This window comes from Triticum aestivum, chromosome 5A (genome assembly GCF_018294505.1).
Source record: "Triticum aestivum cultivar Chinese Spring chromosome 5A, IWGSC CS RefSeq v2.1, whole genome shotgun sequence".
Taxonomy (NCBI): domain Eukaryota; kingdom Viridiplantae; phylum Streptophyta; class Magnoliopsida; order Poales; family Poaceae; genus Triticum; species Triticum aestivum.
The window spans coordinates 651,512,595-651,526,260 of NC_057806.1; the positions used below are offsets into that span (position 1 = coordinate 651,512,595).

Genomic DNA, 13,666 nt, shown 5'->3' on the forward strand with positions numbered 1-13,666 from the left:
TCACATTGTTTTAACTGAAGGCCAAACTCGTAACTCAAATATTTTCCTTCTGCGATCATATCGTAGAAACTTTAATTTTTGTTACGATGATTCTTCACTTCACTCTGAAATTCTTCGAACTTTTCAAATGTTTCAGACTTGTGTTTCATCAAGTAGATATACTCATATCTGCTCAAATCATCTATGAAGATCAAAAAATAATGATACCTGCCGCGAGCCTCAATATTCATCGGACCACATAGATCAGTATGTATGATTTCCAACAAATCTGTTGCTTGCTCCATTGTTCCGGAGAACGGAGTCTTAGTCATCTTGCCCATGAGGCATGGTTCGCAAGCATCAAGTGATTCATAATCAAGTGATTCCAAAAGTCCATCAGCGTGGAGTTTCTTCATGTGCTTTACACCAATATGACCTAAACGGCAGTGCCACAAATAAGTTGCACTATCATTATTAACTTTGCATCTTTTGGTTTCAATATTATGAATATGTGTATCACTACGATCGAGATCCGACGAACCATTTTCATTGGGTGTGTAACCATATAAGGTTTTATTCATGTAAACAGAACAACAATTTATTTTCTTACTTAAATTAATAACCGTATTGCAATAAACATGATCAAATCATATTCATGCTCAATGCAAACACCAAATAACACTTATTTAGGTTCAACACTAATCCCGAAAGTATAGGGAGTGTGCGATGATGATCATATCAATCTTGGAACCACTTCCAACACACATTGTCACTTCACCCTTAACTAGTCTGTGTTCATTTTGCAACTCCCGTTTCGAGTTACTACTCTTAGCAACTGGACCAGTATCAAATACCGAGGGGTTGCTATGAACACTAGTAAAATACACATCAATAATCTGTATATCAAATATACCTTTGTTCACTTTGCCATCCTTCTTATCCGCCAAATACTTGGGGTAGTTCCGCTTCCAATGACCAGTCCCTTTGCAGTAGAAGCACTCAGTTTTAGGCTTAGGTCCAGACTTGGGTTTTTCACTTGAGAAGCAACTTGCTTGCTGTTCTTCTTGAAGTTCCCCTTTCTTCCCTTTGTCCCTTTACTTGAAACTTGTGGTTTTGTTTACCATCAACACTTGATGCTTTTCTTGATTTCTACCTTCGTCGATTTCAGCATCACGAAGAGCTTGGGAATCGTTTCCGTTATCCCTTGCATATTATAGTTCATCACGAAGTTCTACTAACTTGGTGATGGTGACTAGAGAATTCTGTCAATCACTATTTTATCTGGAAGATTAACTCCCACTTGATTCAAGCGATTGTAGTACCCAGACAATCTGAGCACATGCTCACTGCTTGAGCTATTCTCCTCCATCTTTTAGCTATAGAACTTGTTCGAGACTTCATATCTCTCAACTCGGGTATTTGCTTGAAATATTAACTTCAACTCCTGGAACATCTCATATGTCCATGACGTTCAAAACGTCTTTGAAGTCCCGATTCTAAGCCGTTAAGCATGGTGCACTAAACTATCAAGTAGTCATCATATTGAGCTAGCCAAGCGTTCAGAACGTCTGCATCTGCTCCTGCGATAGGTCTGTCACCTAGCGGTGCATCAAGGACATAATTCTTCTGTGTAGTAATGAGGATAATCCTCGGATCACGGATCCAATCCGCATCATTGCTACTTACATTTTTCAACATAATTTTTCTCTAGGAACACAATAAACTAGGAGCAACATCGCGATCTATTGATCTACAACATAGATATGCTAATACTACCAGGACTAAGTTCATGATAAATTAAAGTTCAATTAATCATATTACTTAAGAACTCCCACTTAGACAGACATCCCTCTAATATTCTAAGTGATCACGTTATCCATATCAACTAAACCATGTTCAATCATCACGTGAGATGGAGTAGTTTCAATGGTGAACATCACTATGTTGATCATATCTACTATATGATTCATGCTCGACCTTTCGGTCTTCGTGTTCCGAGGCCATATCTGTTATATGCTAGGCTCGTCAAGTTTAACCTGAGTATTCCGCGTGTGCAACTGTTTTGCACCTGTTGTATTTGAACGTAGAGCCTATCACACCCGATCATCACGTGGTGTCTCAGCACGAAGAACTTTTGCAACGGTGCATAATCAGGGAGAACACTTGTACCTTGATAATTAGTGAGAGATCATCTTATAAAGCTACCGTCGAACTAAGCAAAATAAGATGTATAAAAGATAAACATCACATCCAATCAAAATATGTGACATGATATGGCCATCATCATCTTGTGCCTTTGATCTCCATCTCCAAAGCATCGTCATGATCTCCATCGTCACCGGCATGGCACCATGATCTCCATCATCTTGATCTATATCAATGAAGGAAATATGCCCTAGAGGCAATAATAAAGTTATTATTTATTTCCTTATATCATGATAAATGTTTATTATTCATGCTAGAATTGTATTAACCGGAAACATAATACATGTGTGAATACATAGACAAACAGAGTGTCACTAGTATGCCTCTACTTGACTAGCTCGTTAATCAAAGATGGTTATGTTTCCTAACCATGAACAAGGAGTTGTTATTTGATTAACGAGATCACGTCATTAGGTGAATGATCTGATTGACATGACCCATTCCATTAGCTTAGCACCCGATCGTTTAGTATGTTGCTATTGCTTTCTTCATGACTTATACATGTTCCTATGACTATGAGATTATGCAACTCCCGTTTGCCAGAGGAACACTTTGTGTGCTACCAAATGTCACAACGTAAATGGGTGATTATAAAGGTGCTCTACAGGTGTCTCCAAAGGTACATGTTGGGTTGGCGTATTTCGAGATTAGGATTTGTCACTCCGATTGTCGGAGAGGTATCTCCGGGCCCTCTCGGTAATGCACATCACATAAGCCTTGCAAGCATTGCAACTAATGAGTTAGTTGCGAGATGATGTATTACGGAATGAGTAAAGAGACTTGCCGGTAACGAGATTGAACTAGGTATTGAGATACCGACGATCGAATCTCGGGCAAGTAACATACCAATGACAAAGGGAACAACGTATGTTGTTATGCGGTCTGACCGATAAAGATCTTCGTAGAATATGTAGGAGCCAATATGAGCATCCAGGTTCCGCTATTAGTTATTGACCTGAGACGTGTCTCGGTCATGTCTACATTGTTCTCGAACCCGTAGGGTCCGCACGCTTAAGGTTTCGATGACAGTTATATTATGAGTTTATGAGTTTTGATGTACCAAAGTTAGTTAGGAGTCCCGTATGTGATCACAGACATGACGAGGAGTCTCTAAATGGTCGAGACATAAAGATTGATATATTGGACGGCTATATTCGGACACCGGAAGTGTTCCGGGTGATTTCGGAGAAAACCGGAGAGCCGGAGGGTTACCGGAACCCTACCGGGAGAAGTAATGGGCCTTATGGGCCTTAGTGGAGAGAGAGAGGGGCAGCTAGGGTGGGCCGCGCGCCTCCTCCCCCCTGGTCCGAATTGGACTAGGAGAGGGGGGCGGCGCCCCCCTTTCCCTCTCCCTCCCCACTTCTTTCCCCCTCCTAGTAGGAGTCCTACTCCTACTAGGAGGAGGACTCCTCCTGGCGCGCCTATAGGGGCCGGCCGGCCTCCTCCCCTTGCTCCTTTATATACGGGGGCAGGGGGGCACCCCTAGACACAAGTTGATCCACGTGATCATATTCTTAGCCGTGTGCGGTGCCCCCTTCCACCATAGTCCTCGATAATATTGTAGCGGTGCTTAGGCGAAGCCGTGCGACGGTAGTACATCAAGATCATCACCACGCCATCGTGCTGACGGAACTCTTCCCCGACACTTTGCTGGATCGGAGTCCGGGGATCGTCATCGAGCTGAACTTGTGCTAGAACTCGGAGGTGCCGTAGTTTCGGTGCTTGATCGGTCGGGCCGTGGAGACGTACGACTACATCAACCAAACGCTTCCGTTGTCGATCTACAAGGGTACGTAGATCACACTCTCCCCTCTAGTTGCTATGCATCACCATGATCTTGCGTGTGCGTAGGAATTTTTTTGAAATTACTACGTTCCCCAACAATCAATGTGTCATCACATGGTTGTCTCGCCAACAATTGCTCTTGCAACTATTGCTATCACATAGCGATAAAGTAAAGCAATTATTTGGCGCTTGCATCTTATGCAAGAGAGAGATAACCATAAGGCTTTTGCCAGTTGCCGATAACTTCAACAAAACATGATCATCTCATACAACAACTTATATCTCATCATGTCTTGACCATATCACATCACAACATGCCCTGCAAAAACAAGTTAGACGTCCTCTACTTTGTTGTTGCAAGTTTTACGTGGCTGCTACGGGCTGAGCAAGAACCGTTCTTACCTACGCATCAAAACCACAACAATAGTTTGTCAAGTTGGTGTTGTTTTAACCTTCGCAAGGACCGGGCGTAGCCACACTCGGTTCAACTAAAGTTGGAGAAACTGACACCCGCTAGTCACCTGTGTGCAAAGCACGTCGGTAGAACCAGTCTCGCGTAAGCGTACACATAATGTCGGTCCGGGCCGCTTCATCCAACAATACCGCCGAACCAAAGTGTGACATGCTGGTAAGCAGTATGACTTATATCGCCCACAACTCACTTGTGTTCTACTCGTGCATATTACATCAACGCATAAAACCTGGCTCGGATACCACTGTTGGGGAACGTAGTAATTTCAAAAAATTTCCTACGCACACGCAAGATCATGGTGATGCATAGCAACGAGAGGGGAGAGTGTTGTCCACGTACCCTCGTAGACCTAAAGCGGAAGCGTTAGCACAACGCGGTTGATGTAGTCGTACGTCTTCACGATCCGACCGATCAAGTACCGAACGCACGGCACCTCCGAGTTCTGCACACGTTCAACTCGATGACGTCCCTCGAACTCCGATCCAGCCGAGTGTTGAGGGAGAGTTTCGTTAGCACGACGGCGTGGTGACGATGATGATGTTCTACCGACGCAGGGCTTTGCCTAAGCACTGGTACGATATGATCGAGGTGGATTATGGTGGAGAGGGGCACCGCACACGGCTAAGAGATCAAGAGATCAATTGTTGTGTCTATGGGGTGCCCCTGGCCATGTATATAAAGGAGTGGAGGAGGGGGAGAGGGCCGGCCCCTATGGCGCGCCCTGGAGGAGTCCTACTCCCACCGGGAGTAGGATTCCCCCCTTCCAAGTAGTAGGAGTATGAGTCAAGGCAAGGGAAGAGAGAAGAGAAGGAAGGAGGGGGTGCAGCCCCTCCCCCTAGTCCAATTCGGACTAGGCCTTGGGGGGCGCCCAACCTCTCCTCTCTCTTTCCCCTAAAGCCCAATAAGGCCCATATACTCCCTGTCGAATTCCCGTAACTCTCCGGTACTCCGAAAAATACCCGAATCACTCGTAACCTTTCCGATGTCCGAATATAGTCGTCCAATATATCGATCTTTACGTCTTGACCATTTCGAGACTCCTCATCATGTCCCTGATCTCATCCGGGACTCCGAACTACCTTCGGTACATCAATACACATAAACTCATAATATAACCGTCATCGAACTTTAAGTGTGCGGACCCTACGGGTTCGAGAACTATGTAGACATGACCGAGACACGTCTCCGGTCAATAACCAATAGCGGAACCTAGATGCTCATATTGGTTCCCACATATTCTATGAAGATCTTTATCGGTCAAATCGCATAACAACATACGTTGTTCCCTTTGTCATCGGTATGTTACTTGCCCGAGATTCGATCGTCGGTATCTCAATACCTAGTTCAATCTCGTTACCGGCAAGTCTCTTTACTCGTTCTGTAATACATCATCCCGCAACTAACTCATTAGCTGCAATGCTTGCAAGGCTTATAGTGATGTGCATTACCGAGTGGGCCCAGAGATACCTCTCCGACAATCGGAGTGACAAATCCTAATCTCGAAATACGCCAACCCAACAAGTACCTTCGGAGACACCTGTAGAGCACCGTTATAATCACCCAGTTATGTTGTGACGTTTGGTGGCACACAAAGTGTTCCTCCGGTAAAAGGGAGTTGCATAATCTCATAGTTATAGAAACATGTATAAGTCATGAAGAAAGCAATAGCAACAAACTAAACGATCAAGTGCTAAGCTAACGGAATGGGTCAAGTCAATCACATCATTCTCCTAATGATGTGATCCCGTTAATCAAATGACAACTCATGTCTATGGTTAGGAAACATAACCATCTTTGATCAACGAGCTAGTCAAGTAGAGCATACTAGTGACACTCTGTTTGTCTATGTATTCACACATGTATTATGTTTCCGGTTAATACAATTCTAGCATGAATAATGAACATTTATCATGATATAAGGAAATAAATAATAACTTTATTATTGCCTCTAGGGCATATTTCCTTCACATTACTCACCAAGATAGCCAGCTATTCATTCCTCTAGGATAACATTGATCTTTGGAAGCTTCTCCTTGTTCCCATGGCCAGCTTTCAGTAGGTCAACAATGGCATACTCAAGCCTTTTCTTCTCTGCTTTAAGCAGATCTCAGTTCTCCTTGATCTCCTTCACGTGCTTCCTGTTGTTCCTGATGATATCTGCTTGACATGAAAGGATGCACTTTTGCTCCTTGGCCAGCTTCAGTTTCTCCAGCTACACCTTCATCTTAGCCTACTAATCTAGCTCTTCCTTCTTCTTTTGAACATCTTAATCATCTTTTTCCTACTGCTAGTAGTCCATCTCCTGCCCTTTCTATCTTGCCAAGTGATACGTCTCCAACGTATCTATAATTTTTGATTGCTCCATGCTATATTATCTTCTGTTTTGGACATTATTGGGCTTTATTATTCACTTTTATATTATTTTTGGGACTAAGCTATTAACCGAAGGCCAAGCCCAGAATTATTGTTTTTTTTTGCCTATTTTAGGGTTTCGAAGAAAAGGAATATCAAACGGAGTCCAAACGGAATGAAACCTTCGGGAACGTGATTTTTGGAACGAACAAGATCCAGGAGACTTGGACCCTACGTCAAGCAACCAACAGGGAGGCCACGAGGTAGGGGGCGCGCCTACCCCCCCCCCCCCCCCGGGCGTGCCCTCCACCCTCGTGGGCCCCTTGTTGCTCCACCGACGTACTTCTTCCTCCTATATATACCCACGTACCCCCAAACGATCAGATACGGAGCCAAAACCCTAATTCCACCGTTGTAACTTTCTGTATCCACGAGATCCCATCTTGGGGCCTGTTCCGGAGCTCCGTCTAAGGGGGCATCGATCATGGAGGGCTTCTACATCAACACCATAGCCTCTCCGATGAAGTGTGAGTAGTTTACCTCAGACCTTCGGGTCCATAGTTATTAGCTAGATGGATTCTTCTCTCTTTTTGGATCTCAATACAAAGTTCTCCCCCTCTCTTGTGGAGATCTATTCGATGTAATCTTCTTTTGCGGTGTGTTTGTTGAGACCGATGAATTGTGGGTTTATGATCAAGTTTATCTATGAACAATATTTGAATCTTCTATGAATTCTTTTATGTATGATTGGTTATCTTTGCAAGTCTCTTCGAATTATCAGTTTGGTTTGGCCTACTAGATTGATCTTTCTTGCAATGGGAGAAGTGCTTAGCTTTGGATTCAATCTTGCGGTGTCCTTTCCCAGTGACAGTAGGGGCAGCAAGGTACACATTGTATTGTTGCCATCGAGGATAAGAAGATGGGGTTTTCATCATATGGCATGAGTTTATCCCTCTACATCATGTCATCTTGCTTAAGGCGTTACTCTGTTCTTATGAACTTAATACTCTAGATGCAATGCTGGATAGCGGTCGATGTGTGCAGTAATAGTAGTAGATGCAGGCAGGAGTCGGTCTACTTGTCTCGGACGTGATGGCTATATACATGATCATACCTAGATATTCTCATAACTATGCTCAATTCTATCAATTGCTCAACAGTAATTTGTTCACCCACCGTAAAATACTTATGCTCTTGAGAGAAGCCACTAGTGAAATCTATGGCCCCCGGGTCTATCTTCATCATATTAATCTTCCAACACTTAGTTATTTTCATTGCCTTTTATTTTACTTTGCACCTTTATCATAAAAATACCAAAAATATTATCTTATCATATCTATCAGATCTCAGTCTCGTAAGTGACCGTGTAGGGATTGACAACCCCTTATCGCGTTGGTTGTGAGGATTTATTTGTTTTGTGTAGGTGCGAGGGACTGGCGCGTAGCCTCCTACTGGATTGATACCTTGGTTCTCAAAAACTGAGGGAAATACTTACGCTACTTTGCTGCACCATCCTTTCCTCTTCAAGGAAAAACCAACGCAAGTGCTCAAGAGGTAGCACCAAGCCAATAGCTTGGTAACATCCTCAACAAGTTGGCTATAGTGATTGCACAACTTCTCATTCTCCTTATGCTTGGCTACCTCTCTCTCATAACCCTGCTTGTCCATCACCCTGCCATTGTTTTGCTCATGAAACATTTTCCGTAGCTTTGTTAGACACTTATGTAGTATGACAGGCCAAGGCACATCAACCCACTCCACAAGTTATACATAGTCTAAACCTCCCTACAAATAATAGCTGAAATTACAACACAATAAATTAGGGAGTTGGTGACAAATGAACGTTGACTCTACAAAGAAGTATATTGCATGGTAGGGCACTAATGGTCACGAAATTACAATACTTTCACTTGCTAATTTCAATGAACCAGTTCATTTACCTATAATTCAGTTACATTTAACTACAAAATAGGGGCACTCACACAGGAGCACAAATGCAGCGACATGCACAATTTTTTTGACTTGCAAGGCAAGTGCGCTGCCAATTTCATTAAGATAGAAAAACAAAAATAGAGTAGCCTGTTTATATGGAAAACTAGGCCAAAAACCATACAAACACAAAGTTGATTAAGGGTCAACCCTGAAAAAACCCACAACCATGTCGACATTGGCCAACTCAAACTCCACCACCAACATGTCCACAACTCGGAGATGTGTGGGTGTACTCTTCGGAGACGCCTTAAAGAAACATCGTCTCCGGTATCCTTCGACCCCTAATCGAACCAAGGCTTTCGCCCACGGCCACCCACAACAGCTCTGCCAGACCACGGGAAAAGGCCGGCCACACCAACAACCCCCACGACAACCCTCAAACCAACAAGCCATAACCTAGTGGAGAGGAGGAACTTTTCGGCGACAACTCCAAGAACCATCGTCTCTAGTATCCTTCGACCCCTAATCGAACCAAGGCTTTCACCCACAGCCACCCACAACAGCTCTGCCAGACCACATGAAAAGGCCGACCACACCAACAACCCCCATGACAACTCTCAAACCAACAAGCCACAACCTAATGGGGAGGAGGAACTCTTCGGCGACAACTTCAAGAAGCATCGTTGTCGGTATCCTTCGACCCCCATCGAACCAAGGCTTTCGCCCAGAGCCCTAAGCCCCACCACCTACCTAAGCCCCGAGGAAGGGGACCAGCCACTTCCAATAGAGAGCAAGCCGAAGCTGCGCACACACCAACGCACAACACACCACCATCACCAATGAAACCAGATCTGGACAGGAAGCTGCCTCGCCGGGCACGACCAGACGCATGACCGCCCACACCATGCGGAGGCACACCACCCTAGTCACTCGGCTACTCCAATCAGCACCATGCCGGTAGGAGCACAACAAGAAGCAATTAATCGAGCCGCACCAAGCCACAGGACAACACCGACACCAGATCCAGCCGACATGTCGTCCACATGATGAGCGGCCGGCACACAGAGCAACCAGGGGCCGCCGCCCTGCATTCCCAACTCCACCGAGCTCCACGCGTTGGATCCAACCGACTCAGCGCCACCACTGCCCGTAGAAACCCCAGACAGAGTCACAATGAACTTTATCCAATAGTCATTAAGTTACATGCTCAGTGTCATTGAGTTACAATTGAACCACTTATGCACACTAGCATCATTGACAGGCAACACTAGAACACTAGAATTGACACTACCATCATCCACTTATACACATTCGATTAAAGTTAGCTACACAGGTGAAACTCACTACAACTACTAGTACATCACTAGACCCGACAGAGCAAACACTCAGTTACGTGCTCGTTGACATTCCGTTACAGCTAATCTAACCATGCACACCAAATTTCAGTTACAGAGCAAACTTTCACCACTGATGCACAGTAGCATCATTCATCCGTACATCCTTAAGAGTACTCACATCCCTGTTGCGCTAAGCGCAGGTCTCCCTTAAAGCAACAGGGGTCTCCCTAAAGGCAGAGGTTTTTTTTAGTGTTAGAGCCTTAGAGGTAGAGTATTTTCACCCGGATTGTCCTTCGCAAGAAAAGTATCTGCCAGAACGTACCAGTATATTTATATCTATACCTATATATTATCTATAAAAAAACCTAAGGTTCCTTTTCCTGCTGACGGATCCCACCTTCGTCCATCCACATCATCTTTTTTTCTCGGTTGGCAAGTGACGATTCGATTCAATCATCATAATTACATGACCCAATGGGCGTCACACCTTTCCTTTTAAAATTTGCAATCATCATAATTATATGCCCCAGACGTCACACTTTCACTTAAAAAAATCGCAATCACCATAATTACAGAATTTGGCTCTCGTAACAACGCACATGCACATATCTAGTAGAAGGAAAAGAAAAAAGAACGCGAGCGTGTTCGGATTAGACACGGCCTCATACGATAGTCGATAAATCCCTGGTCGGTCGAGCACTTCCCCTCCAGGAAACTACTCCTACGAACCCACGACACGAAAGCCGACCGAGCGTGCTGACCCACTACTAGGCGGCCTCGTCTCGCCGCCGCCTCGATCCGCCGCCTCCACCTCTCACGCGCGTCGCCCCCATCGATCCTCGCCGCCGTTCCCTTTGATTTTGAGGTATGAGCTCCTGCTTTCATCCAGCAATTAGTTAATTCATTCATCTCCCATAGGCAGCGATTAGTCAGATCCGCCCTTTCCTGTGCTTGTGCCAGTGGGGATTAGTTGCTCGTTTCTGAAATCCATCCAAGCTAGGTCGGGCAGCAGTTTAGCTTAGGAGCTTCACTCGCACACTCGCAGTCGGAAGTACTCCCTCCGGTCCTTTTTACTCTGCATATAAGAATTGTCTGAAGTCAAACTTCTTAGAGTTTGACCATATTTATATGAAAACATGTTAGCATCTATCATGCTAAAATTATACAATATGAAACTTTAAGTCCTGATGCATAAACTGCTATTGTTTTCACATTGTGAATGTTGATATTTTTTTCTATGAAGTTGGTCAAACTTTACGAGGCTTGACTTCAAACAGATCTTATACGCGAACTAAAAAGGACCGGAGGGAGTATGATGCTGACTGTCCTGGTCTGGAGTTGCGACTTCTGGAATGCTTTCCTAAGCTCGCGACTATTTATCGCTACGAAATTTATTTGTGTGTTTTTTCCTTACTTTCTTATGCTCATGGCCTCTGCATCTGTATCAATCAAATGTATTCGAGCTGGTAAACAACAGCGAGACCACTCTCTGCTTCACAATCCTTTTGGTGGTTCTGAAATTATGTACAGTAGTATGATTATGTTTTTTTTTCCTATTTGTAAGTAGTAGATGGTCTGACAACTATCGTGTCCATTAGACTTTTATAACGATGGGGATTCATTTTCCCTATGATTTGATTTGATTTGATTTTATGTTTATTATTTACAGTACTTTTCTATACCCAGTCATGCATTCAGCCACATTGTTTTTTACAAGCATGAGAACCTTATTAGCATTTTGTGCACTATTAATATTTGCGTGGATAGTTGAGCAACCAGGAACCAAAGTTTGAGCACCAAGCTATTATTACATGCCAACTGAAATAAACATGACAACCAAAACCCACTGAATATTTGAGCCACCATGATCTGATTTATGTTTTTCAACTCATTTGATTTATTTGTTATTTTCCAGTATCTACATTTCCTGAAACAATAATAACGAATTCGATACATTGTTAGAAACCCACTGTTCATTTCTGTTCTCAGATATTTGACAGGAACCAAAGTTTGAGCACCGGCCTATTATTATATGCCAACTGAAACAAACTTGACAACCAAAAACCACTGAATATTTGAGCCACTGTGATTTGATTTATGTTTTTTGAACTCATTTGATTTGTTTGTTGTTTTCTAGTATCTGCATTTCCTCAAACATAATGTCACGCCCTGATCTGGAGGGTTTGGGGAGAGAGGAGAAGGGGACCGGGATGAGGAAGAACAGAGGGGTTAGGTGAGAGCGAGAGGTGAGACGAGGGGAAAGTAGTTCATTTGCTTTTCCATGCCGCCATCGTTCTCTCGTTCGGTTACAAGTAGGCCACCCAGCTGGCTTCACAAGCACGCCAACACTTGGCTTCACACGCATGCATACACTTGGCTGCGGGCCCCCATGGTGACCTGGACGTTGCAAGTGACTAACTGCACTTGCACTCGTTAGTCCGCTGCAGGCTGATCTGCAGGCGTGACATTTGCCCCCTCTTGAGCAGCTTGATCCTCCTCCGTCCAAAGGGGTGCATCCGGGTAACGCTGCCGGAGCACGTCGTAGTCCTCCCAGGTCGCAGACGACGGCGGCATGGTGCTCCACTGCACCTGTACTTGGATGACTGGGGCGTCGCCTTTCTCCATCATGCGGCGGTCCAGAATGGCAGTCGGAACGCGGTCGGCGGCCGTGAGGTCGGGTATCTTGGGCAGCTCCGCGAAGACTGGAGTGTAGTCGGGGACGAACGGCTTGAGTTGCGAGACGTGGAAGACGGGATGGATGCGGCTGTCCGGTGGCAAGTTCAGGCGATATGCCAACGTGCCGATGCGCTCCGTCATCGTGAAGGGTCCGAAGAACTTGTACGCTAGCTTGCGACAAGGGTGGTTGGCGACGGAGGACTGGGCGTACGGTTGAAGCTTGAGGAGGACTTGCTTGCCCACGTCGAAGGCGCGCTCGGCGCGGTGGCGATCTGCTTGTTTCTTGAAGCGTGCCTGGGCGCGCGCGAGCTGGGCGCGCAGCAACTCGGTGTGTGTTGCCCAGTCGATCTCATCGAGCGGCGCATCTGCGGGTATGTTGGAGTTGACCGCTGGCATGCCGCCGAGGTTGGGCTCCCTGCCATACAGCGCCTTGAACGGGGAGCAGTTGAGCGAGGCGTGGTGCGACGAGTTGTACCAGAACTCTGCTGCAGAGAGCCACCGGCGCCATTGCTTGGGTGTGTCGTGGACGGAGCACCGCAAATACATTTCCAAGCACTGGTTGACGCGCTCCGTCTGGCCGTCCACCTGGGGGTGATACGCCATGGAGTACAGGAGCTTGGTGCCCACGGCGTTGAGGATCTCGCGCCACATTACGCTGGTGAACACCTTGTCACGGTCGGAGACGATGGAGTGCGGCATGCCGTGGAGACGGATGACGTTGTCCCAAAAGGATCTGGCGACCTGGGCGGCGTTGAAGGGGTGGCGGAGAGGGACGAAGTGGGCATACTTGGTGAGCCGGTCGACGACGACCATGATCGTGTCGTAGCCATCGAACTTGGGCAGCCCCTCGACGAAATCCATGGTGATGGTTCTTGCGGAATTGGGAGTGGCTGCAACTTGCCGGCCGGGTGCGTTTGCTCGTGCTTCG

The 13,666-nt window shown here is 45.6% G+C and overlaps 1 long non-coding RNA gene across 1 annotated transcript; it reads left to right on the forward strand.

The window, feature by feature from the left end:
- Positions 1-10,716: 10,716 nt before the first annotated feature.
- LOC123105639 (uncharacterized) lies at positions 10,717-11,690 on the forward strand. Its single transcript, XR_006450947.1, has 2 exons — positions 10,717-10,927; positions 11,306-11,690. It is a non-coding gene; the product is annotated as an uncharacterized lncRNA (long non-coding RNA).
- Positions 11,691-13,666: the final 1,976 nt, after the last annotated feature.